The sequence below is a fragment of the Vulpes vulpes genome, chromosome 5, assembly GCF_048418805.1.
Source record: "Vulpes vulpes isolate BD-2025 chromosome 5, VulVul3, whole genome shotgun sequence".
NCBI lineage: Eukaryota > Metazoa > Chordata > Mammalia > Carnivora > Canidae > Vulpes > Vulpes vulpes.
In genome coordinates this window covers 128,486,731-128,511,901 of record NC_132784.1, presented here as the reverse complement: position 1 = coordinate 128,511,901, position 25,171 = coordinate 128,486,731, and the positions used below count along the sequence as shown (strand labels likewise).

Here is a 25,171-nt window from a genome sequence, read left to right as displayed (position 1 = left end):
AGGTTTAGCTCCTGCCTTCCACCCAGCGTGTGATCCTGGAGTCTTAGGATGGAGTCCCACATCGGGCTCCCTGCAGGGAGACTGCTTCTCCCTCTGCCTGTGTCTCTACTTCTCTGTGTGTGTGTGTGTCTCTCTCTCATGAATAAATAAATAAAATCTTAAAAAAAAAGAAAAGAAAATCCACATTATCTATCAGTTCCACAATTTAAATGGACACACCTCTCAAGGCAGTCTGACATTTGGAAATAGGGTACCCTGCCAGTTACTAGCTGCCTAATCATGGGACAAATGTTTAATTCTAAAGTTGTCTCTTCAGCTGTAAATATGGGAATGAGATCTCATATGGGAATGAGAAGGAAATTAGACTACGCCTATAAAAAACCTAATAGAGTCCCTGACATAAGTCATGAAAGTGCCAATGCCACTTCTCCCTCCATAATGTACACAAAGATGTTTCATAAACACAAGATCCCATTCTTCTGTAGTTACTTATTTCTCAGCATGGTCCTAAAAATATTTAAATTTAGGACCATGTGTGGGGACTATGTTCCACTTTTTTTCCCTTCAGGACTTAATGACACTGCCCTCTCCCCACAGACATGATCCCTCAACATCCTGTAATTTCTAGATATTTCTTTGCTTGTTTTCTATGCAAAAAAAAAAAAAAAAAGGACTAACCCATAACACTTACTCATTCTTTCCCTCTTACAATTTGCTTCTGGTGGAAGACTCAGGGCACGCTGCTCATTTGTTGGTGATCTACATCAAGGCAGACGATAAGAACAGGTGGCTAGAATCGAGACTCCACTAACGACAAGTCAAGAGAAATCTTGGGATGGATTATAAATGATGGATGCACTTTAGACTGAAGGCTTCTGGAGCTGAGAGGTCAAGATGGAGGAACCAGATAGACCTCCCCACCACAAACGGATGTCTGTCTCTACAGCTCATGGTTAAACAGATATAAAAGCATTCCTCTAAGTAAAGACTTTCATTTTTACTATCAGTGATTTATTTGTAGAAATGTTTCTTCTTAGCTCAAAAACCTTACAGAGTTTGCTTTTTTTTCAAAAGATGCCTGTTATCATCCTTGCATGTTTTACCCCAAATCTTTGACTTTCAAAGTGTAAGAATGACTGAGAGGGATACTTTGTCTGAGACTTCCATATTCTCAACAGCGTGCTCAAAATATAGCTCTGTATTTCGATTGTCAAAGACTCCCTTCCCTCATTAACTATATTTGGAGATAAGGGTCTTTTGAAGTCAAAACTCTGGTGCTATGACTTCCACAAGAAGGCTCGTTTCAGTTTTCTCAAAAGTCTTTCCTTTTCTTACATCAACTTCATTTTCCACCTTCATAGTCATCTTCAGCTGTGCTGAGACCTCAAAGCATATTTTGGAGGAAGCACTGGGTTTAGGGCTTATAAAGATGCAAGAGACCAACATGCCTTCCAGTGGCAAGGCAAACCCAGTCCCAAATCCTATTACTGTTCAGTTATAGGAATTCAAGAGGATAACAACTCTATCACCTATATCGCAAGTTCGTGTCAGCCTACATTTAGGAAACTGATAAATTCTCATTTACTTTGGAAAAATGAGTATTGTCCTCACTTGGCGCTGTCTGCTACTCGATCATCAAACAGTGCTTATGGCCACAGATACAGGACAACAGAATCTAAAGGTAATGGAGCCATAGGCTTAATTATTTCCAACAAAACAAAACCCTCTCAGTAGAAGATGAGATCTCTAACTCTCATTGTCAAAAGCAGTTTATACCAACTCAACTCAGCTGGGAAAATTTCACATGGAACCATTTCAATCGGTTTAAAATGTCTCTCTTTAATCAGATTAATTTGAAAATACAAATTCTAGTTTATAGGTTTGGATTGATCTGGCAAACCTTATTTTTCAGATAAAACCTGTTCCTAGAATCCACGGGATAAAGCATGTTCCCATAGAAACCATGCTATTTTTAGGGGTTGCTTGTCTGCGGAAGGACTAACAGGGAAATGAGTTAGGCGTGACCAAGAGTTGCACACAAAAATAAATTCAGTTATGATTTGGGACTATGGCCAGCACACAAATTAATTGTTCTCACAGATTAAAAAAAAATTCTTCTCACTGATGATGTAAGGATTTCAAGGTACTAAAATGCGTATATATTGTATTTACAGCACAGTGCTGTAAATACAATACATATTTTTTCCCACTATGCCTAGGATTCAGCTCTTTTTTCCTTGGACAGTGCCCAGATTTAAAAAAAAAAAAAAAAAAAAAAAAAAAAAAAAAAACCTTAACATGAGAGCTTAGAAATCACCAAGTCCAGAAGAAAACAAACAATTGTGTTCATTAACAGATGAAGCCACCACAATTCAGAGAGTTTAGAAAGTTATGACAGGCTGTAGGGCCGGTTAAGGAGTAGATAATGTTGACAGCCACAAACTTGTTTCAAGCCGTAATGTCCACTACACCACAACGTACAATGGTGAACTTGAGATAATTTCTGGGAGGCCCATTAACAAATCAGGGCTTCAATTTCCACCTTTTCTGTGATATCTGGAATTTTATTTTTGGAATGAACCTTACTGCTTAAATAAAAGTACATTTTAAAATCCTAGAAAGCTAACACTCTTCTTCAAATGTAGTTCTTTGCCTCCAAAGAAACTGTTAGAGGAAGACACTAACCTTGGTGATTATCCTAAATTAGTTTTCAAAAGATGAAGTCAGTCTGTCCTGTGCAAGAGCAGGTCTGAAGCAGATGCTGCTAGAGGTGCCACCATCTTACCCACTCTTGCCCCTTCGCGGAAGATGTCATCTGAAAAGGCCATTGGGGGGTAGTCCCTGTCCCTGGAATGACGTGGTGGCGATCTCTTACCATTCTGCAGTGGTTATGTGGCCACTAGGGAACATCCTTGAGAGAGTGGGAACAAAATCTGCAACTGCTGGGATGCCTGGGTGGCTCAGTGGTTGAGCACTGTGGGAGCCTTTGGCTCCCACATTGGGCTCCTTTTGGGGAGCCTGTGTCTCCCTCGGCTTGTGTCTCTGCCTCTCTCTCTCTGTGCATCTCTCATGAATAAATAAATAAAATCTTACCAAAAAACATTCTGCAACTGCTAATTCCCAAACCTATGTCTACTCATAAGTCATTAGCCAGCCCTTGATGTGCCAGCCATGATGCCCTGTTTGACCCAAGGCACCCCGAGGCCAAGCCCACCCAGACACTGGATGCAGCACCTGGGATGGGAACCCCTCCCAACTCTGAGTATCTGTGTTCTTGGTCCCTCTCTTCCTCCTCCTCTGTGTGTTCCTGTGGGTAGCTCAGTCTGCCTCGCTCTCTCCCAGGTGCACCATAACTTTCCTCCATGGAGACGGGGATTTGAAACCAGAAGGGTCCAGACAGACCTTTCCCCATCCCTCCCTTGCATTTCACAGATAGGAGTGGAGGCCCAGGGAGGCCACTCTGTCCCTCTCACTTTTCTCCCTGAGGATGGTGACTCAGGGCAGCATTTCTTTCTTTCTTTTTCTTTTCTTTTTTTTTTTTTTTAAGATTTTATTTATTTACGAGAGAGAGAGAGAGAGAGAGAGAGAGAGAGGCAGCGCCACAGACAGAGGGAGAAGCAGGCTCCACGCAGGGAATCCAATGTGGGACTCGATCCCAGGACTCCAGGATCACGCCCTGGGCCGAAGGCAGCGCTAAACCGCTGAGCCACCTGGGCTCAGAGCAGCACTTCTGAGCATCTTTAGGTGCCAAGCAAACTGAAGAACAACAAACAAGCATGTTGCAAGAAACTCATTTTCTTTTCCAAATGTTATAAAATTTGGAAATTCCAGTCTTGAGCCACAAAGGCCTGGCCATAGAGATTTATTGGTTTTAGATTTTCAAGTCAAAATGGGTCCCGTGGTGACCTGGTTCACACTTTGTTCAAAGAACTCAAATAAATATCATCAGCCATCGAAGATTTCAGAGTCTCCATGTCTGAGGAGCACATCTGACGCCTTCATATAAACCTGACATTTCCTTCTAGCTAAGTAAAAAAAATACTGATTCTGTCTCTTTTGCCAGTGACTACAGAACACCTCGCTCTTCACTCTTTTGCGGGCTCTCATTAGAATGAAGAGCAATTTCACTAATCACTTTTTACTCAAAATTTCACCAGACCCCTTAACAATAAACTCTCTTCAAGGAGAGGCCCCAAGCCCTAAGGGATTTTCCTGATCAAAATCGGACACCTTGTTCGGAGTGTGAAAAGCAGTTTTAATTAGGTGCATGAGCCAGCCAGTTTTTCAAGGAAGGAAAACTTCGTGATATTACAGTGATTGCCCTGTTATTAGTAAATTTTCAAAAGAATACAAAAGCTTATAGAAGTTGGTGATGGGCACAGCTGATTACATTTTGCCAATGCTACGGCAGAAAAGCCCACTCAAGAAGACTGGATTGTTATCACACCAGAGCGCAGACGAGGCTTAATTTCCCTGCGGCGGTGTAACACTTCCAATATTGCCTTCTGGATGGTTCCGAATTGCTAACAGACTGTTGTGTCACTGCATTATGTGGAGGCAAAGGGGATCTGGCACAGTCCTTGAATTGGGCACCTGGGACAAGCTAGACAACTGGAGTTTAGACGCAGATTGGCTTCATGTGATTTTGGGCAAGCAATAGAATTTTTTAATCCCTTTATTTTTCAAATAGGCATCATATAATCTTTTCCCTATCATAGGAGGGGTTTTTCTGCTTTTTTGTTTTGTTTTGTTTTGTTTTTTAAAGAGGAACACAATGTAAAAGTGACACCTCCATCAAAAGCACCTTGCTTTCTCAAAATATTTGTGAATGCTCCAAGCATTCTCTAAGTCTATGGTTAGAATTTTTCTTTTAAGGAATTAAGAAATGTCAGAGTTTCTTATGATTAACTAATGGCTTTAAGTCATGTGGATACTGGCTCAATGGGGACTTGGGGACGTCATAATTAATTTTGGCTTAATTATGGGCACTGGGGAGAAAGATTGAGTCAGGAAAGATGAAGCTGAGGGAATGGACTCCACCCAAGGGGAGTCCCAAGGGGAGTCCCAAGGGGAGCAAATGAGGGTGGCTGGGCAGTCCAGTGGCAAATGGGGGTGGCTGGGCAGTCCAATGGCATGCTCCATTCTGGCAGGCTCAACCTGCTGTGAAGGATAGAGAGGTAAGAGGAATTCCAGATGGTGGATGTGACCCAAGTCCAGGCAGGTAGAGGCAATGAAACCAGTATTATGCTCATTCATGAATGTGCCCAGTGAGAAGGAACCAGAGAGTAAGCCAGAGCTTTCAGCTTCAAACGACATCGGGGTCGGTGGGGCAGCTTATTAACAGGGCACTTCCTGATACTGTGTGCGTGGGACCAAGCATCCACACTTTCAGCAAGCTCCTGGGTTATCCTGATGCAATCCTTCAGCGGACCACCCCTAAGGATGGTGAAAGCAGGCCTATCTTTTCAGGTGTTAGTAGCACACAAAAGGGCTAGAGAATACCTCAGGGTCGTATCCCTAGAAAGTAAGCTGATATTCTAAAGAAACTATAGTAGGATCAAATTCTTATGGAGCGACAGCAGACTAGTAGGTAGGAAATGTCCAACCCAGGGGGTAGTCAAGTGTGTTCACTGCATACACGTAGATGAAACATCCTGCTCTACTTCCTGCCCTGATTATGGTCTGAGAGATATGATCTTAAGGCAGGGCTTATAGGCATATCCAAGTCCAGGATGTGGGGATATGTCATATCTAGCCTGGCTTCACTATGTGTTTATAGCCCTGGCCCCCATGTCCAGGTGCTGGGTACAAATGTCTGATTACAGTGCTGGGTCATTTGCCTGAGCCCTGGCCACCAGCATGCTGGAGGGAGAGGTTCTGGCAATTTCTCTATCATAGTGGGAGACTGGTCCAGCTTCCCATCAAAGGTCTATTACCAGGACATTCCATTCCATCTGAGTAATTTAAGTTAAATACAATTCATAGAACACAAAGTTAAACAACCATGATGTAGGAATTAATTGCTTCTCCTTCAGAAGCAGCGTGGTGTTGTAGGAAGAGCATGAACTTAGATGTCAGGCGTCAGACACACACACACGCACACACGCACGCATACACTCGCTGGTGAACCAGAGTTGTTCAGCTACATCTGGTCTTCCCTGATCGGATGAAATCTCAAAAGTCAGAGGTAGAGAAAAGAAATTTAAAAATCAATTAGATTTTCAAGATCTGAAATAAAGTAGAAGACGCAGTGTTTTTCGAGATACTGAAATGGTATTTTCCTTTTCTCTGTCAAGGAATTTCTCTGGCCCCTAAAATCTGTCCTCGCCAGGAAATAATTAGCTATGTAGTTTCCCTTTCTTATCCTCAATTTCTACCCCAAAGTGGAACTGTGGCAAGCTCAAAAGTTTTATACACAAAATCAGATCCCCGTGCTTCTCTGGTTCCCATTCCCACCCTTCCCAGGTCCAGACACAGATGGGGGCTGAGACTTACCTCCAACACAGAGGTGAGGATCAGCATCCTCAGGCTCTCCTTGCTCATGAAGAAAAGAAGCCGTACTAAATCTGCATTGCCTGGCCTAAATCACACTGCAGACTGGTAAGATGCCAACATTCTCTGTAGCCCTACTGTACCCTGAGCTTCAGAAGAAGGGTGGATGTTAACAACCAACTCCAGGAGATGGAGCAGATGTGGGTGGGGGCCTTACTGCTAGCTGATGAGTACATATGGCCTGTTCAGGAAATGACGTAAAACAAGACTCTCTTTAGGCAGAGTGACCTATTTTAATCCCCAGAGAGATTGAAAAGTAGCTATACACCTTCCTTAATTCTCCCCAAGAGGGGAAAGTACCTTTGTCTTCAATTGTTGGGATGGCACCATGGCTGCCTCTCTCCTGGTGGACCGCCTCAAGCCATTGTCTTCCCATTTATCCCACCCTGCCTCACAAAGCCTTTCTCTCTTGGATTTCTCCTTCTAATTCCCTTGCTCATTGTCCTCTGCCGTCAGACATGGGAGGTCTATCCGATTCTCCGTGCGGTGGAACTGGGTAGCTGCAGCAGTGGCTGGGAGAAAGCAGGCCTCACTTCTCAATTCAGGGTCAAGCATCTCCAAGGCAATCAGACCATTTCACATCTAAGAGCAAACACCTCTGAGCACAGCCTCTGTCTCTGCTCTGCACCTGGATGTGTGTCTCTCTCTACAGCCCTACTTCTCTCATCCTGGCTCCAGATCCTCCAAATCCTATCTGCCCTGCCCTATTCTTTCCATGTACCCACAGTGCAAGGGAGAGGAAAACCTGGAGAGGCCCAGGTAGGAGGGGACCAGGCAGGGAGACAACTCAAGGCAATAAAACTGTGCCTTGTCACATGTCCCAGTGCTCAGGGGTAAAGCAGACTAGAGCAGCAGGTTGGCATCAGTGGCATGGGGTCCACTCAGGCTAAAATTGGCTTAAAACTATATAAGAAGTAATTTCTTAATTATGGTAGATAAAGTACTGTAGATTGCAAGGACTTGCCTTTTTTTTTTTTTTTTTTTTTTTTTTTTTTAATGTCTAACCAATAGATCCCACTTCACAACTGAGGAATAAAAGCCATCATCATTTTGTTTTCAGTGTTCAAACTCTGATGACAAAGCCCCCGATACTTGCATTTTTGGAAATAGAGATTTTATTCTGAAGTCCCACCCCAGGTCATTTAAAGAATCTCGAGAGTAGCTTATACTCCTATATTAAGTCAGTCTTCCTTGGCGCTTGCCTGCTGCTGCCACCTGTCCAGAGAGCACAGAACCAGCTGTCCCCATCACTGCTAATCTCTACATCCGCTGATTTCTGGATGCATGTACAGGTGCTACGCTCTGCAGGTATGCTGTGCTGGCTGAGATCCAGCCTGTGATAGACCTCCGGGATCCAACAGCTCCAAGGCAGGCCTTTGCCAAGCTGAGGAATCACCATGGTACCTGAGAATCAACCTTCCTTGGAACCTGGGCGCTCCAGCGGTCCTAACCTGCTTGGTGTGCTGTTGACAGCAGCTGATCCTGCAATGTTTCCCTTCATTCTAGAATATATGCCCCATCAGGGTGTCACACAGCAATAATCACTGGAGACAAACACAATTGCTTCAGGCTTTTAGACACCAGCTCTTTGAGTTTGTACGCATGTGTCATCTTCCCATGAAAAGAAATACTAAAAGAAATAGTAAAAGAAATGGGATCTGCATTAGGAGGGGGTGCAGTACCAGCCTTAAGTCATGCCTTGATTCAGTCCTCCTCAGAGACTATCTAGGCTCTGGTATGACAGCAAGATCACCCATTTAATCCTTCCTGGACCATGAGATTTCTCTTCCAGGTCCCCATTGGCCCTTTTGGATAGCTGGTTTCACTTGCGACCACTCAAACCATCAAATGTATTTTATTTAACTGGTTTAAACCTCAAGGAGATATTTGTGTTCCACTTACCTTCCTCCCCGTAAGGTCTTTGGCTGCTACAAAAAATTCTGCAGATCTGAATACATATACCAGCAATGCCTTTTATTTATCTTCACAGATCAGGATTTCTAAATTCTAGGCCTTTGCTGAGCCACAGAATTGTGACACATTTCTTCTTTTGCAACAGTAAGTACTTGACCTACATCACTGAGAGGGGTCATGGAGGACACAAGTGTCTATATCAGTAGGAGCAGACAACTACAGTCCTCCATTTCACAAAAATAAAAAAACTGGTGCTCCCAAGCCCTAGGAGGAATGCCACTTTGGAAATTTGAGGGGTTTGGCATGTGTTTAGGTTCTACCTAGCATGACGCCCTTTCTGAGCATTCCTGCATGCTCTCTCTCTCTTTTTTTTTTTAAATTTATTTTTTAAAGACTCTATTTATTTATTCATGAGAGACACACAGAGAGAGAGAGGCAGAGACATAGGCAGAGGGAGAAGCAGGCTCCATGCAAGGAGCCCGATGTGGGACTCGATCCCAGGGCCACATCAGGACCTGAGCCAAAGGCAGACTCTCTTGAATAGGAGAGAAAGTACAGAGTTCTAACCAGAGCAGAGGAAATGTATCCCCACCTCCAGCCTCCCTGAGCTTTACCAACACATATCCCTGGCTCTCAGCTATCTAAGATTTTTGTATGCCAACTTTGGTTTCATTATATGAGACTACAGCCATACTAGAAAATAAATGCCAGAGAATATTTAATTATATATATACATATATATATGTATACACACACACACACACACACGTGAGTTTCTTGCAACATGCTTGTTTGATGCTCTTCAGTTTGCTTGGCACCTAAAGATGCTCAGAAGTGCTGCCCTCAGTCACCTTCCTCAGGGGGAAAAGTGAGGGACAGAGTGGCCTCCCTGGGCCTCCACTCCTGTCTGTGAAATGCAGGGGAGGGATGGGGAATGGTCTGTCTGGACCCTTCTGGTTTCAAATCCCCATCTCCATGGAGGAAAGTTATGGTGCACCTGGGAGAGAGCGAGGCAGACTGAGCTACCCACAGGAACATACAGAGGAGGAGGAAGAGAGGGACCAAGAACACAGATACTCAGAGTTGGGAGGGGTTCCCATCCCAGGTGCTGCATCCAGTGTCTGGGTGGGCTTAGCCTCGGGGTGCCTTGGGTCAAACAGGGCATCATGGCTGGCACATCAAGGGCTGGCTAATGACTTATGAGTAGACATAGGTTTGGGAATTAGCAGTTGCAGAATGTTTTTTGGTAAGATTTTATTTATTTATTCATGAGAGACACACAGAGACACAGGCAGAGACACAGGCAGAGGGAGAAGCAGGCTCCCCAAAAGGAGCCCAATGTGGGAGTTGATCCTGGATCCCAGGATCACCTCCTGAGCCAAAGGCAGATGCTCAACCCTTGAGCCACCCAGGCGTCCCAGCAGTTGCAAATTTTGTTCCCACTCTCTCAAGGATGTTCCCTAGTGGCCACGTAACCACTGCAGAATGGTAAGCGATCGCCACCACGTCATTCCAGGGGCAGGGACTGCCTACTAACGGCCTTTTCAGATGACATCTTCCGCGAAGGGGCAAGAGTGGGTAAGATGGTGGCACCTCTAGCAGCATCTGCTTCAGACCTGCTCTTGCACAGGACAGACTGACTTCATCTTTTGAAAACTAACTTAGGGTAATCACCAAGGTTAGTGTCTTCCTCTAACAGTTTCTTTGGAGGCAAAGAACTACATTTGAAGAAGAGTGTTAGCTTTCTAGGATTTTAAAATGTACTTTTATTTAAGCAGTAAGGTTCATTCCAAAAATAAAATTCCAGATATCACAGAAAAGATGGAAGTTGAAGCCCTGATTTGTTAATGGGCCTCCCCAAAATTATCTCAATATTTAAAGAATTGTAATCCTCTAGGACTTTATTTTTTATTTCTATTTTTTTAAGATTTTATTTATATATTCATGAGAGAGAGAGAGAAAGAGAGAGAGAGAGAGGCCGAGAAGCAGACTCCATGCAGGGAGCCTGATGTGGGAATTGCGGAACTCGATCCCAGGACCCCAGGTCACGCCTTGGGCCAAAGGCAGATGCTCAACTGAGCCACCCAGGCATCCCAATAGTTATATTTTTAATTTTGGGAGAACTTCCACACGGTTTTCCATAGTAACTGTACCTATTTACATTCCCACCAACCATTCACAAATGTTCCTTTTTCTCCAAACCCTCTCTAACACGTCATTTCTTGTCTTTTTGATAATAGTCATTCTAACAGATATGAAGTCATATCTTAAAATCCATCATAGTTTTGATTCAAATTTCCCTGATGATTAGTGATGTTGAGTACTTTTTCATGTGTCTGCTATCTGTATGCCTTCTTTGGAAAAAAATGTCTGTTCAAGTCCTGTCTGATTTTCTAATTAGATTTTGTGGCATTTTGCTGTTGAATTATATGAGTAGTTTATATATTTTGCATATTAATCTCTCATCAGATATATGATTTGCAAATATTTTCTCCCATTCCATACGTTGCTTTCTCGTTTTGTTGATGATTTCCTTTACTGTGCAGAAGCTTTTTAGTTTGATCTAGTCTCACTCATTTAGTTTTGTTTTTGTGCTTTTGTTTTTAGTGTCAAGTCCAAAAATTCATCACCAACACCCCACATCAAGGAGCTTACTGCTTGTGTTTTCTTCCAGGAGTTTAACAGTTTCAAATTTTATGTTCATATCTTAATTCATTCTGTTAATTTTTGTGTATGTTTTTTTTAAAAGATGTTATTTATTTATTCATGAGAGACACAGAGAGAGGCAGAGACACAGGCAGAGGGAGAAGCAGGCTCCAGGCAGGGAACCCGATGCGGGACTCGATCCCAGGACTCCAGGATCATACCCTGGGTTGAAGGCAGGCGCTAAACCGCTGAGCCACCCAGGGATCCCCCAATTTTTGTGTATGTTGTAACACAGTGGTCCAGTTTCATTTTTTTGCATGTGACTGCCTGGTTTCCTTAACACCGTTTATTGGAGATTGTTCTTTCTGCCTTGAATATTCTTAACTCTTTTCTCATAAATTAGTTCATTTCTGGGCTCTCTATTTTATTCTATTGATGTATGTGTCTGTTTTTATGCCAATAGCATGCTGTTTTGATTACTATAGTTTTATAATATAGTTTGAAATCAAGGAGAATGATGCCTCCAGCTTTGCAAGATCACTTTGCCTATCTGGTTCTTTAATAGTTCTATACAAATTTTAGGATTTTTTTCATTTGTGTGAAAAATGATATTGTAATTTTGATAACAATGGCATGGAATCTATGAACTTTTTTTTTTTTTAACTGAATCTATGAACATTTTAACATTAATTCTTCCAATTCCATGAGCACAGAATATCTTTCCATTTATTTGTATCTTCTTCAAATTATTGCATCAATGACTTATAGTTTTTGGTATACAAGTCTTTCACTTCCTTGATTAAATTTATTCCTCGGAGGGGGATTGATGCAATTGTAAACGGGATTGTTTTCTTAATTTCTTTTCCTGATAGCTTGTTATTGATATATAGAAATGCAACACATTTTTGTATGTTATTTTGTATCCTCTAAATTTACTAAAATTGTTTATTAGTTCATACTTGAAAAATCATAAAAGATATATATATATATATATATATATATATATATATATATATTTGAGGATTATATATAACAACCACAGGAAGCCCACCTTGAAACAATTTATCAGTTTATGCATCACAATACTATCAGCTGAAAGACATGTGTGCAGGCAACCAAGCTTTATACCTAGTTGTACAACGGATTGTTTTGCAATTAGTGGGTATTAAATTTATACAGAATCCGAGTCCCCCAAACCTTTTGTTTTTAACTCAGATATTAGAACTCTACCAAGGAATTCTAAAGTCTAATTGGATGGCCTTTGAGAAATGATTCCATCTTTACCATATTTATTTGTCAGTAATGAATGCTATTTATTTATTATGCTTGAAAAGATTTGTTAAGATACCTATACAAAAATCACAAGGCTTACTAAATCATTCTAGTCAAAGTATCTTGAGTTCTCTAAATTTAAGGTGTATTATATGGAATATGTACATCTCAATTTTCTCCTGAGCACAAAGCCGAGCCAAGAAATTTTGGTACACATTAAAAGAGGTCTATGAATGTAATAATCTATATGATATGATGCTTGTAGTCTTTTTTATTGCTATTATTTGGAGGAGCAGCTTTTTCAAACACAGAAAATGGTATAAAATGTGCCTTTAAAAAAATAAAATGTGCCTTTAAAAAAAGATTTATTTATTTATTTGAGAGAGAGAAAGCAAAAGAGAGCACAAGCAGTGAGGAGAGGGAGAAGCAGGCTCCCCACTGAGCAAAGAACCCCACTTGTGGCTCCATCCCAGATCTTGAGGATAATGACTTGACCGGAAGGCTGACACTTAGCCAACTAAGCCACCCAGGTGCCCCAAAATGTGGCTTTTCAATTTTTAAAATTATTGTTTAAGAAGTTCAAAAATATTTGAAATAGAACTTCTCAACGAAGTTGGAGTCAGGTTTTACTTATCTTTATTTCTCCTTGTATTTATTTGGCAAATCATCATGAAGTTAAAATTACTTATATAATGCCTAAAGAGAAAGAAGAGGAAAATAACACCAATATCCTTATATGGTTTCCATCAAGTAACTAGTGTTATAGAACATTGTTAGGATAACATGCTCGCCCCCCATCCCATCTCTTTCCATATTACATTTCATATTTGGGGGATTATTTTACTTCAGTTTAAGAATATTTTTTTCTGGGACACCTGGGTGGCTCAGCAGTTGAGTGTCTGCCTTCAGCTCGGGGTGTGATCCTGGAGTCCCAGAATCGAGTACTGCATTGGGCTCCTTGCATGGAGCCTGCTTCTCCCTCTGCCTCTCTCTCTCTCTCTCTCTCTCTCTGTGTCTCTCATGAATAGATAAATAAAATCTTTTTTTAAAAAAATAATATTTTTTTGTACAGTATAATTAACTTAAAATCATTAATTTGAATCATGGTGGTTGGCACATTAGCTAGCAAGGTACCTCCTTCTCCCATGCTGTCAAATTCCCTGCCTGTACATGTTTGGCTGAAAAAATAAGGAAGCTTTTGCCTTTGGGCTTCTTTGCTGAGATAAGATACTCTCTTGAGGGATACTTGGGTGGCTCAGCGGTTGAGCACCTGCCTTAGGCCCAGGGTGTGATCCTGGAGTCCCAGGAGATGGAGTCCCACATCTGGCTCCCTGCATGGAGCCTGTTTCTCTCTCTGCCTATGTCTCTGCCTCTCTCTCTTTCTCTCTGTGTCTCTCATGAATAAATAAATTAAAAAAAAAAAAAAAAAAGATGCTCTCTTGACTCACACATTGTGATTTCCTTGAATTGTTTCACTTCCTGACCCTTGGGGATTTGGAAGATGCATCATAGTTTCTGAATATTTCAATTGCACGCAGGCTTGCTTCACCTACTCTGAAGACCATGACTCATCAAGAAGAAGATTTTCAGGGACGTCTGGGTGGCTCACCGGTTGGGCAGCTGCCTTCCGCTCAGGTTGTGATCCTGGGATCTGGGATCAAGTCCTGCATTGGGCTCCTGTGAAGAGCTTGCTTCTCCCTCTGTGTTTCTGCCTCTCTCTCTGTGTCTCTCATGAATAAATAAATATATCTTTTTAAAAAAAGTAGATTTTCATTGATTATTTAATCTGAATTTACAGCTTTATCTCCCTTCCCATCACCTACACCTCTGGCCTAATTCTCTGAAATAACAAAATTCCTCATTGAATTTGAGTTTCAAGATAGACAACAAATATTTTTTTTTTGATATAAGTAGGTCCCATGCAGTATTTATTTCGCTAACCTTGGCAGCCCTATTCCTGATCCCATTTTTGGAATCAGTCATCACTTTGTCAGGTCTTTTGTTATATATTTCTTCTTCCTTATTTAATGGCAAATTCAGAAATCTGTCTCTTGTATAATTTCACAAAAACATGGAAGGCAAGAATTGCACCTAGCTGCCTTTTTTGCAAATAATCAGTATTCGTAAATGTCATTCTTTAAACAAATACTTTTTTGAGAGAGAGGGCAAGTGAGGGCAGAGGGAGAGAGAGAGAGAGAGAGACAGAGTTAAGATTCTTAAGAAAAAATCTTAAGGAGGGTCCACCCTCAAGGTGGAACTCAAGCAAGGCTCAATCTCAGGACCCTGAGATCATGCCATGAGCTGAAATCAAGAGTTGGATGCCTTTAAGGAGGGCACACAATGAGATGAGCACTGGGTGTTATACTATGTTGGCAAATTGAAACATTTTTAAAGATTTTATTTATTCATAAGACAGAGAGAAAGAGGCAGAGACATAGGCAGAGGGAGAAGCAGGCTCCCCAGGGGGAGCCTGATGCAGGACTGGATTCTGGGACCCCAGGATCATGACCTGAGCCAAAGGCAGGCGCTAAACCACTGAGCTACCCAGGTGTCCTGGCAAATTGCATTTAAATAAAAAAAAAAAAAAGAGAGAGAGAGAGAGAGAGAGTTGGACGCGAGGCCAAAACTCAGCGACCCATGTGCCCCTCCTAAATGTCATTTTTATTGAATGGAATTAGGCAATTTACAACATTTACTCAGGCAGCCGCTTCAGATAATATCTCTAGAATCCTATGCACTTCTTTTCAGCCCTATTACTTTGGTATTGATATGCTAGTAATACTATCAACAAAATTTACTGAGTGCATTTCCCATGTGCATAGTCCTGAATTGCTCAGTTCACAAGGGCTGGAACCACATCTCTTTTATTGACCAACATATATTCAAAGACTACCACAATGATCAGATCATAAAAAGTATACAATAAATATTTTTTTAATATTAGGCATTTCACATGTAGTATATCATTTATTCATCTGTAAAACCTTATAAGATCAGTATTATTGTACCTACTTTTTATTTGGGATGAGAAAAGTAAGGTGTAGAAAGGTCATAAGAGGGACACCTGGGTGGCTCAGTGGGTGAAGTGTCTGACTTCAACTCAGGTCATGATCTTTGGGTCCTGGGATCAAGCCCTGCATTGGGCTCCTTGTCTGCAGGGAATCTGCTTGTCTTCCTGCTTGTGCTCTCATCTCTCTCTCAAATAAATAAAGAAAATCTTAAAAAAAAAAAAAAGAGGTCATGAAATAAAAATAGTAACTCTAAAGTCCAACTTTTAAAGATTTTATGATACAATACAAGCAAGTATTCATGCCTTTTAAAAATTGACATTCTGGGGATCCCTGGGTGGCTCAGTGGTTTAGCACCTGCCTTTGGCCCAGGGCTCATCCTGGAGTCCTGGGATCAAGTCCCACGTCGGGCTCTCTGCACGGAGCCTGCTGTTCCCTCTGCCTGTGTCTCTGCCTCTCTCTCTCTTTGTGTCTCTCATGAATAAATAAATAATAGAAATTGACATTCTATCTTAAACTGGACTCAAGCACTTGTGAAAATGTCCTTGTAGATAGAAGAATGTATTTTTCATATGTTGAAACTGATACTTAAAGGTAGGTAATTTGAGGTACCTCGGTGTCTCAGTCGGTTGAGTGTCCAGCTCTTGGTTTCGGCTCAGGTCATGATCTCCAGGTCACGAGATCAAGCTCAGTGTGGAGTCTACTTAAGGGTCTCTCTCTCTCTCCTTGCTCCTCCCCCACCCCCTCAAAAATAAATAAATAATTTTTTTAAAAAAATTAGCTGATTTGCTCAGGTAAGTGGCAAAGTTAGAACTGGAATAAGAAAGAAAGAAAAAAAAAAGAACTAGAATAAGCTAAGGCTACATGACATCAGAGTCCTTGCTTGCCACAAGCACTGCACTTCCTAGACAGTGTTAGTCCCTGACCGACCTCTAAACTCTCCAAGACTATAAAAAATATTGAGGGAAAAGAGCTACTTGCTCTCTTGCATCTGGGCTCAGACTCATTCATCTTTCCAACCAGTGTTCCTTTGCCTGCTGTGTGGCCTCACCTGTTTTTACTTCTCTTCCCTTCATTCCTCTGCTTCTGGGGAACACTTCTCCATGACAAATTCTGTAGTTCCGTGGGAGCTGCTGCTGTCTGGAAAGATCCTACACCCTATGGCACTGTTGAGGAGTTTGAGGGAGGCTGACCATGCTGTCCAAAGTACCTCAACCCCTGGCCACAGGTCATAAGGCCTTTAGATGACTGCATTGAGATCCTAAGAACCTCTACTGATCAGAAAAGGGAGGCTTGCACAGGTCATTTACCCAAAGTTTCACAACCAGTCAATGGTAAGGCTAGCACTCCAATCCTGTATTAACTCTGAAGTTGCACAACACAAATACTGATACTTGGCTACAAAAAAAACTGGCAGTAAAACCCATTATCCTATAATTAAGTATTAAGACAAGGAATAATCTACAAAAATATTAGGTAAAAGGTAAAACATAACTTATGCTCAAAAGCAAGTTAAAAAGTACAATTATGGGGACATGTGGATAGCTCAGTCTGTTAAGTATTCAACTCTTTTTTTTTAGGATTTTAAAAAATATTTTATTTATTTATTCATGAAAGACACGGAGGGGGGGAGACATAGGCAGAAGGAGAAGGAGGCTCCATGCAGGGAGCCCTACGTGGGACTCGATCCCAGGACTCCAGGATCACACCCTGGGCTGAAGGCGGGTGTCAAACCACTGAGCCACCCAGGGATCCCCAAGTAATCAACTCTTGATTTTGGCTCAGGTCATGATCTCAGACCGTGAGATCAAGCCCCACATCAGGCTCTGTGCTCACTTGGGAATCTGCTTAAGAATCTCTATCTTTCCCTTTGCTCCTTCCACTCATCTCTCTCTCTCTCTAAAACAAATATGTACATCTTTTTAAAAATGTAATTATGTGTGTCCTTAAGATTTTAATTTTGTGTTATTACTTTCATGCTAAAATCTGGGATACAACTTGTTTCTGAGTAATAACATTTTTTCTTCACTCAGAAAATTACAGCTGATTTAGTTACTCTGGGGATGTCCCTGCAGGAAGTTGGATAAACCACAAGCTCATGCTTACTAAAGAAGTCTGGACTGCACATATAGATAGGCAAACTCTTTAAGGCAGTTTGCAGTGGCAGGGTGAAGAAAGAATTGTTTTATTAATAGATTAAACAGGAAAAGCAACACAACATAACAGGCTCCTCATCTTCTTCACATCTTGCCTTCTCACGATGCCAAAAGAACTCTACCTCAAACTTCAACTTGACCGGGGGCACCTGGGTGGCTCAGCCAGTTGAGCATGCATCTTGATTTTGGCTCAAGTGGTGATCTCAAGGTCATAAGATTAAGCCTGAGAGTCTGCTTGAGATTCTCTCCCTCTCTCTCACCCCCTACTTACCCCCTCAAAACATACACACACACACACACTTAAATTTGACCATATTACTCTTTTGCCTAAAATCTGACAATGATTCTGACTACCTAGAAGATCAAGTCCAAGCTCAGTCTCAGCCTTCACCTAATGCTGACATCTAATTTCCAGCACGAGCAACAGGGAACAAATGACAGCTTCTTTCATGAATCCCGGCAAGCACTCAATGACTGTGTTGATTCTTATTTCATCACCTTTGACCACGATGTCTATTCTCTCTGTAAACTGTCCCCTTGTCTCTGCAACTTTATCATGTCCACTACTATTGTCTGCCTTGCTAACAACTTCGTCTTTTTTTGTTTTTTAAGGATTTTATTTATTTATTCATGCGAGGCACACAGAGAGAGGCAGAGACACAGGCAGAGGGAGAAGCAAACCCCCTGCAGGGAGCCCGATGTGGGACTTGATTCCAGATCCTACGATCACACTTTGAGCGGAGCGCAGATGCTCAACCGCTGAGCCACCCAGGTATCCCAACAACTTCATCTTTTAAGACTCAGCTCAGAAGTCTTCTCCCCAGTACACCTGGGTGGCTCAATGGTTGAGCATCTGCCTTCAGCTCAGGGTGTGATCCTGGAATCCGGGGATCAAGTCCTGCATGGGGTTCCCTGCGAGGAGTCTGCTTCTCCCTCTGCCTATGTTTCTGCCTCTCTCTCTCTCTCTGTGTCTCGTGAATAAATAAATAAAATCTTAAAAAGAAAAAAAATAAGTCTTCTCCCCAAGTGAGCCTTTCCTAACCCCACAGGCTGGGTTGGGTATCTCTGCTCTGAGCTATTATAATACTTGGTGCATATCTCTATTAGAGTTTTTCACATTAGTAGTGTAATTACCTAGACTTACTCCATGAATTCTTCAACTTTTTACCAAATAGTTTGGCACCAGGCATAGTAACCACTCAGCAAATAATTGTTGAAGCAGTGAACCTAATTCATTCGAGATGCACACATCAAGTATTAGAGTACCTACTAAATGCCAGGACTAGATACTAAGGATCAAACAGATAAAGTCCTTGCTTTCGTGTCTTCAAACTATATAAAGGTAGTTCTATTGATTTCTTTTTGCTGCTAAAGCAAAATACCAAACATTTAGTGACTTAAAACAACTCAAATTTATTATGTCACCAGTTATAGGTCATAAGTCTAGGTGGGGTTGGCTGTTTCCTCTGCTACAGGTCTCATATGGGGAAAACCAGGATGTCAGCTTGTATCTGGTGGCTCTGGGGGAGAACATGCTTTTAAAGCTTTTACAGGGTGCCTGGGTGGCTCGGTCAATTGAGCTATTAAATGTCTGACTCTTAGTTTCCACTCAGGTCATGGTCTTGGGGGCCTGGGATTGCCCCCATGGGGCTCTTTCCTCAGCAGGGAATCTGCTTATCCCTCTCCCTTCCCCTCTGCTCCTCCCCTCACTCACACTTGCTCTCTGGCCCTCAAATAAATAAATAAATAAATAAATAAATAAATAAATAAATAAATAAAATCTTAAAAAAGAAGAAGTAATTTAGCTTGTGGCCGAATTCAGTTCCTTGCAGCTACAGGACTGAGGTCCCCGTTTCCTTGTCGACTGCCAGCCAGGAACATCTCTTAGCTCTTTAAGGCCTTCTGTGTTCCTTGTTAAATTGTTTCACACTTCGTCCTGTCACTCCACCACCCATGAAACTGCAATTTTTTTCCTGCCAAATCTCTACTGCTTCCAGTCTGAGAAAAGTTCTCCGCTTTTAGGGCACATGCGATTAGACTGGGCCCACCTGGGCAATCTAGGATAATTTACCTTTCTTAAAATCTGTATCCTAATTACCTCTGTGAAGTCCCTTTTGCCACATAACATAATATATTCACAGGTTGAGGGGCATGAGCATTTTTTAAGAGGCCATTATTCTGCCTACCAAAGTAACTATTCTTCTAGAATTATTTCCTGGCATATTCCTCACCAAGGTGATTTCAAGAAATACCTCACAGTAATATGTCTAAATTTATTTTGGCTACAGCACTAAGTTTGTTTGAACAATAAAGAGACTAGAGGTTCTTTGAACAGGTATTATGTGCTAGACCTTATTAGTTAATAGAAAATAGGGTTGACTATGGATTTACAGAAGGGAAAAACATAAGATAGGCAATTAGCAAATCTTGTAAATGGAATGAAAACAGGCTGTAATAACACAGGAGCCATGTGGATGTCTATTTGATCTTGCAGCACAAGAAACAGGTTGAACAATTTCTGTATTTCATGTTATTCCAAGCACAAGGTTTTCCCGAAGGCTATGAAATATTATTAGTCTCCTATTAAAAACACAAGATGAGGGACGCCTGGGTGGCTCAGTGGTTGGGCATCTGCCTTCGGCTCAGGGCATGATCTCGGAATCGAGTCCCACAGCCTGCTTCTCCGTCTGCCTATGTCTCTGCCTCCCTCTCTCTCTCTGTGCGTCTCTGAATAAATAAATAAAATCTTTAAAAAACAAAAAACAAAACACAAGATGGGGCACCTGGGTGTCTCAGTTGGTTAGGTATCTGCCTTTGGCTTAAGTCATGACCCTGGGGTCTTGGGATCGAGCCCCTCATCAGGCTCCCTGTTTGATAAAATACAGAATTTTAAGGGGTCTACTATATGCTAGGTATCTATAGTAGATCCAGATGATACAGGTAGAAATATGTTTGTTCTACTTCCTGTCTGCAGGAAACTCATAGGTGTGGAAGAGAGTGAATTATAATAGCATGCAGACAGGCTACTAGGAGAAGCAAGCACAAATGGAAGGAATCATTTACTCTACGACGTGGTAAGATAAGCCTTTTCTGGTTTTTCTTCAAAAATTTTTAAAGATAATTTTTTTTAGAGAAGTTTTAGCTTCACAGATAAATTGAGAGGAGGGTACCGAGATTTCCCATATACCCTCTGGCCCTATATATGCATGGCCTTCCTCACTATCAACATCCTCCAGAGTGGTACATATAGGTTACAAACAATGAACCTACACTGACACATTATAATAACCCCAAGTCATAGTTTAAGGTTCACTGTTGGTGTTGGACGTTCCACAGGTTTGGACAAATGCATAATAGCATGTAGTCATCATCTTAGCATCATATGGAGAATGTTCACAGCTCTAAAAACCGTCTGGGCTCTATCTGTTCATCCTTCCATCCCTCCAGTCCTAATCCTTAGGTCTTTTTTATTGTCTCCATGGTTTTGCCTTTTCCAGAATGTCATATGGTTGTAATCATATAGTATATAGCCTTTTCACATGGGCTTCTTTCACTTAGTAATAAGCATTTAAGATTCTTCTACATCTTTCCATGGCTTGAAGATCACTTCTTTTCATCGCTAATACTCCATTGTTTGGGTGTATCACAGTTTGTTCATTCACCTACTGAAGGACATCTTCGCTGTTTCTAAGTTTTGACAATTGTGGATAAAACTCTATAAACCTGTGTGTAGGTTTTTGTGTGGACATAAATTTTTAATTCCTCTGGATAAACACCAAGGAGTGGGATTGCTGGATTTTATGGTAATAGTATGTTTAGGTTTTGCAGGCTTTTCTGGGTTTGAAGGAGACATAAACAAAGGCACTGAAATACAAAAAGGCACAAGGTATTTGGGGGAACTATATTATTTTGGGGGTACATAAAATATTCATGGGTTGAAAGGTATGAGCATTTTTTAAGAGGTCATTATTTTGTCTACCACAGTAACTATTCCTCTAGAATTATTTCCTGGCATATCCCTCACTGAGGTGATTTGGAGAAGTATAGCACAGCAGTAAGTCTAAATTTATTTTGGCTACAGCATTTTGTCTGAATAATAAAGAGACTAGACATTCTTTGGACAGGTATTATGAGCCAGACCTTACTAATTAATAGAAAAAAGGGTAAAGAAGCAAGGGGCCTGTGGTGAAAATAAGGCTGGAAGGTTGGCAGGGTCAGAGCCTACCATGCTATGTGTTTTATTCTATGGAGATGAAATGCCGACAAAAACTTTTTAATCAGGGAAAACACAGGTTTTGGCTGGCACTTTAGAAAGATTACTTTGGTTGCACAGAAGAGAGTAACTCTGGGATGGAGGTCAGTTACAACCTGGAAAACCAGTTTAGGTAAGATTGTGTCTCAAAGATGAAAGCCTAAATTAGTGCAGTGGAAATGACAATGCAGAGCTGTGGAAAGATTAGAGAGATTTGGGCAGCAGAAGTCATCAGACGTCATGACTCTAGTTAAAGATATGGGGGTAGATATGGAAGGCCAAAGAAGGAAGACTTGAGAATTATTTGAAAATTTCTCACACAGGAGGAAAATCTAGGTATTTGATGAAGTGTCACTGAATTAAGGAATAAAGAAAAACAAGGAGAGAATAGATGGTGACAAAGACTTTCTGTTTGGCTAAACTTTTGGTATTTGTGAGTCTCCCTCTCAGGGCCCTGTCTTTGGCCTGCCCAGTCCAGTTTTACTAAGAATCCTATCAAGTCAGTTTGGAGAGAATCTCCCACCCTTTATGTCTGATCACCCTTGACATCTGATTAAATTCCTCATTCCTCACCTTTGACATATGACCTTACTGGCCTGTCTTCAGCAGGAATTCTGTGAAATGGGCTTAGCAAGAATCGCTCCTACCTTTGATGTCTGTCTCCTCTTAGTAATTTTTCTTTTTTTTAAGATTTTATTTATTTACTCATGAGAGACACAGAGAGAGGGGCAGAGACATAGACAGAGGGAGAAGCAGGCTCCCCGCAGGGAGCCTGATGCGGGACTTGATCCTAGGACCCCAGGATCATGATCTGAGCCAAAGGTAGATCCTCAACCACTGAGCCACCCAGTGCCCCCCCCACCCTTCTTAGTAGTTTTCTCTCTACTGACGCATCTCACTCTGCTCATCGGCCGTACCTCCAGCTATCTTTGTTGTACTCGTAGATGATCCCAATCTCTCTCCTCTACTGTAAGAGTCTTGACACCTAGAGCAATAGCCCTCAATAAGGTCTTCCTTACAGTTTTAACAAGTGTAAGAATAATTTGTTTTAACAACGAGGAGAAGCATTGCTCCAGAACTAAAGTTACTTCCAAATACCTCTAAAATTTAATTTGTTGCATGATGAAGTTTTGGAATATAGGTGAGGTCTGGAGCTGACGACCAAGAAAGATTTTTTTTTTTAAGAGTTATTTATTTATGAGAGACACAGACTGAGAGAGAGAGGCAGAGACACAGGCAGAGGGAGAAGCAGGCTCCATGCAGAGAGCCCGATGCGGGACTCGATCCCGGATCCCGGGATCATGCCTTGAGCCAAAGGCAGGCGCCCAACCACTGAACCACCCAGGTGTCCTGAATTCTTGAGACGTCTTTGGTGCAAAATGGTGGTTTCATTAAAGCACAGGGACAAGACCCATGGGCAGGAAGAGTGAGGCAAAGCTGATTATATACCCAGGAGTTGGCGGAAGTAAGAGAAAGGGAGATTTCAAAAGGATGTTCATATGCTAAGGAGGACCTACAAGATACTGGAGGCCTCGCCATTGTCAAGTTAAAGACTGCTTGTCCCTCTAGCAAGGCATTAACATTAAGACAATTGGAAACTTTCTGAGGAATGTCACACATATCCCACTCTGGGTGGGGATTGTTGGTGGGATATGACCTTGAGCTTTGTCCTCAGCTCGCCCTGTTGCCCCATCATCCCATACATCTTGTATAACTAAGTAACAAGTCTGGATTATGTGCTTCAGGCATTGTGATGTACCCAATCCAGCCATCTGTGCCCCAAGAGCCTAACAAGATAACAAGACGGTTTCCATTCCATAATTAAGAATTAAAAAATTTTTATATAAGCATATTTACATAAATACAGGTACATATACATATATAAATAAATATATATATATAAATATCAGTCTAATACCCTCTATGACAGCTCATGCAATTCCTTCCTTAATGATTTTACAATAATCTTACATGGTGAGCTTTTAGGGGAAAACAGTAGAGGTCTTGATAACATTGTGAGGTTGCAATCTAGTACAGGCTACTTTTCTATGTTTCCTAACTTCAATTTAATTACAAGGTCAGTTCAAAGGAACCAAGGAGGGCACCTGGGTTAGCCCAGTGGTTGAGCATCTGCCTTCAGCTCAGGTCCTGATCCCAGGGTTCTGGGATCCAGACCACATCAGGCTCCCTGTGGGAAATCCTGCTTCTCCCTCTAGTCTCTGACTCTCTTTCCTTGTCGCTCATAAAACAAAACAAAACAAAAAAGTATTAAAAAAAAAAAAAAGGGATAGAATCAAGGAAGCTGTTCTAACTACCCACATGCATTGCTGTAGCATGGAAAGCTGCTTGACATAAAGGGACATGGCTGTGTTGTAAAACACTTTTAAAAAAATTCATGAAAAAAAATTTATGGACGCTGAAATTTGAATTCCATGTTTTTGCTTGTTTTATTTATTTATTTTAACCACTGAAACATGTAAAAGGAATTCTTGGCTCACGGATGTAGGCGTCTGCCCTAAGGCTGTAGGTTGCTCGTCTCAGACGCACTCAATGTCAGAATTCGGAGAATGTCAGGTGTGCAGCGTGGGCCCTTCGTGGGGCTGAGGCGGTGTCACGGGCTGACCTCCCCAGGATGATGCATGCGGATACCGTAAGCGCTCCCCGTCGGTGTGGCGCGGCCCGGGGATGGCGACAGCAGGGGGGTCGGAGCCCCGCACCGTGGCGCTCCCCGCCCCCCCGCGGTGTAACGCAGTCCGCAGCGCGGCCGACCGGACGGCACGCTCACAGCCCCCGCCCCGGGGACCCGGCGGTGCAGCCCCGCCCCCTGCCCCGCGCACTCAGCGCGCACGCGCACGCGCACGCGCGTCTCCGGCCCTCGCACGCGCATGCTCTGTGGCGCACGTCTCGGCCAGGAGGCGGTGACTGACAGGGAGGCCCAGCCCCGGGGCGGGGCGGGTAGGCGCGGCCCGCGCGTGCGTCACTTCCGCCGGGGCGGGCCCGAGCGGAGGGGGTGGCGCCGCGGCCGCCGCTCTCCTGTTTGTGTCGGCGGCTCAGCTGATGCGGCCGGGCCGGGCCGGACATCGGGGTCGCGGGGGGGCGCGTCGCCGCTGCCGCCGCAGTAGCCGCGGCCTCATCCCGGTGAGTGGCGGCGGGGGGCGGGGGGCCGCGAGGTCCCGGGGCCCGTCCGGCCTCGTCCCGGCGGTCGGGGGCGCGCGGCTCGGAGGAGGCCCGGCCTCGTCGCCCCGAGCGTGTGCGGCCGCCGCGGGGCCGGGGTAGGCGCGTCCTGCGGTCCCGGGGCGCGCTCACGCGGCGGCACCGTGGGCATCTCGCGGTCGCCGGGCTCGGGAGCCGGTTGGCCCGAGCCGCGAAGG

The 25,171-nt window shown here is 42.8% G+C and overlaps 1 protein-coding gene across 2 annotated transcripts in view; it reads left to right on the top strand.

Annotated features, from left to right (window-relative positions):
• The first annotated feature begins 24,776 nt into the window (after positions 1–24,776).
• PNPLA8 (patatin like domain 8, phospholipase A2) overlaps positions 24,777–25,171 on the top strand; it is a 46,295-nt gene continuing 45,900 nt past the window's right edge. The window contains exon 1 of one of the 2 annotated variants that reach the window (XM_072760025.1): positions 24,777–24,938. The gene's annotated coding sequence lies outside the window, so the exon portion shown is untranslated. The remainder of the gene's footprint in view (positions 24,939–25,171) is intronic. The other variant, XM_072760024.1, reaches the window with a different exon arrangement.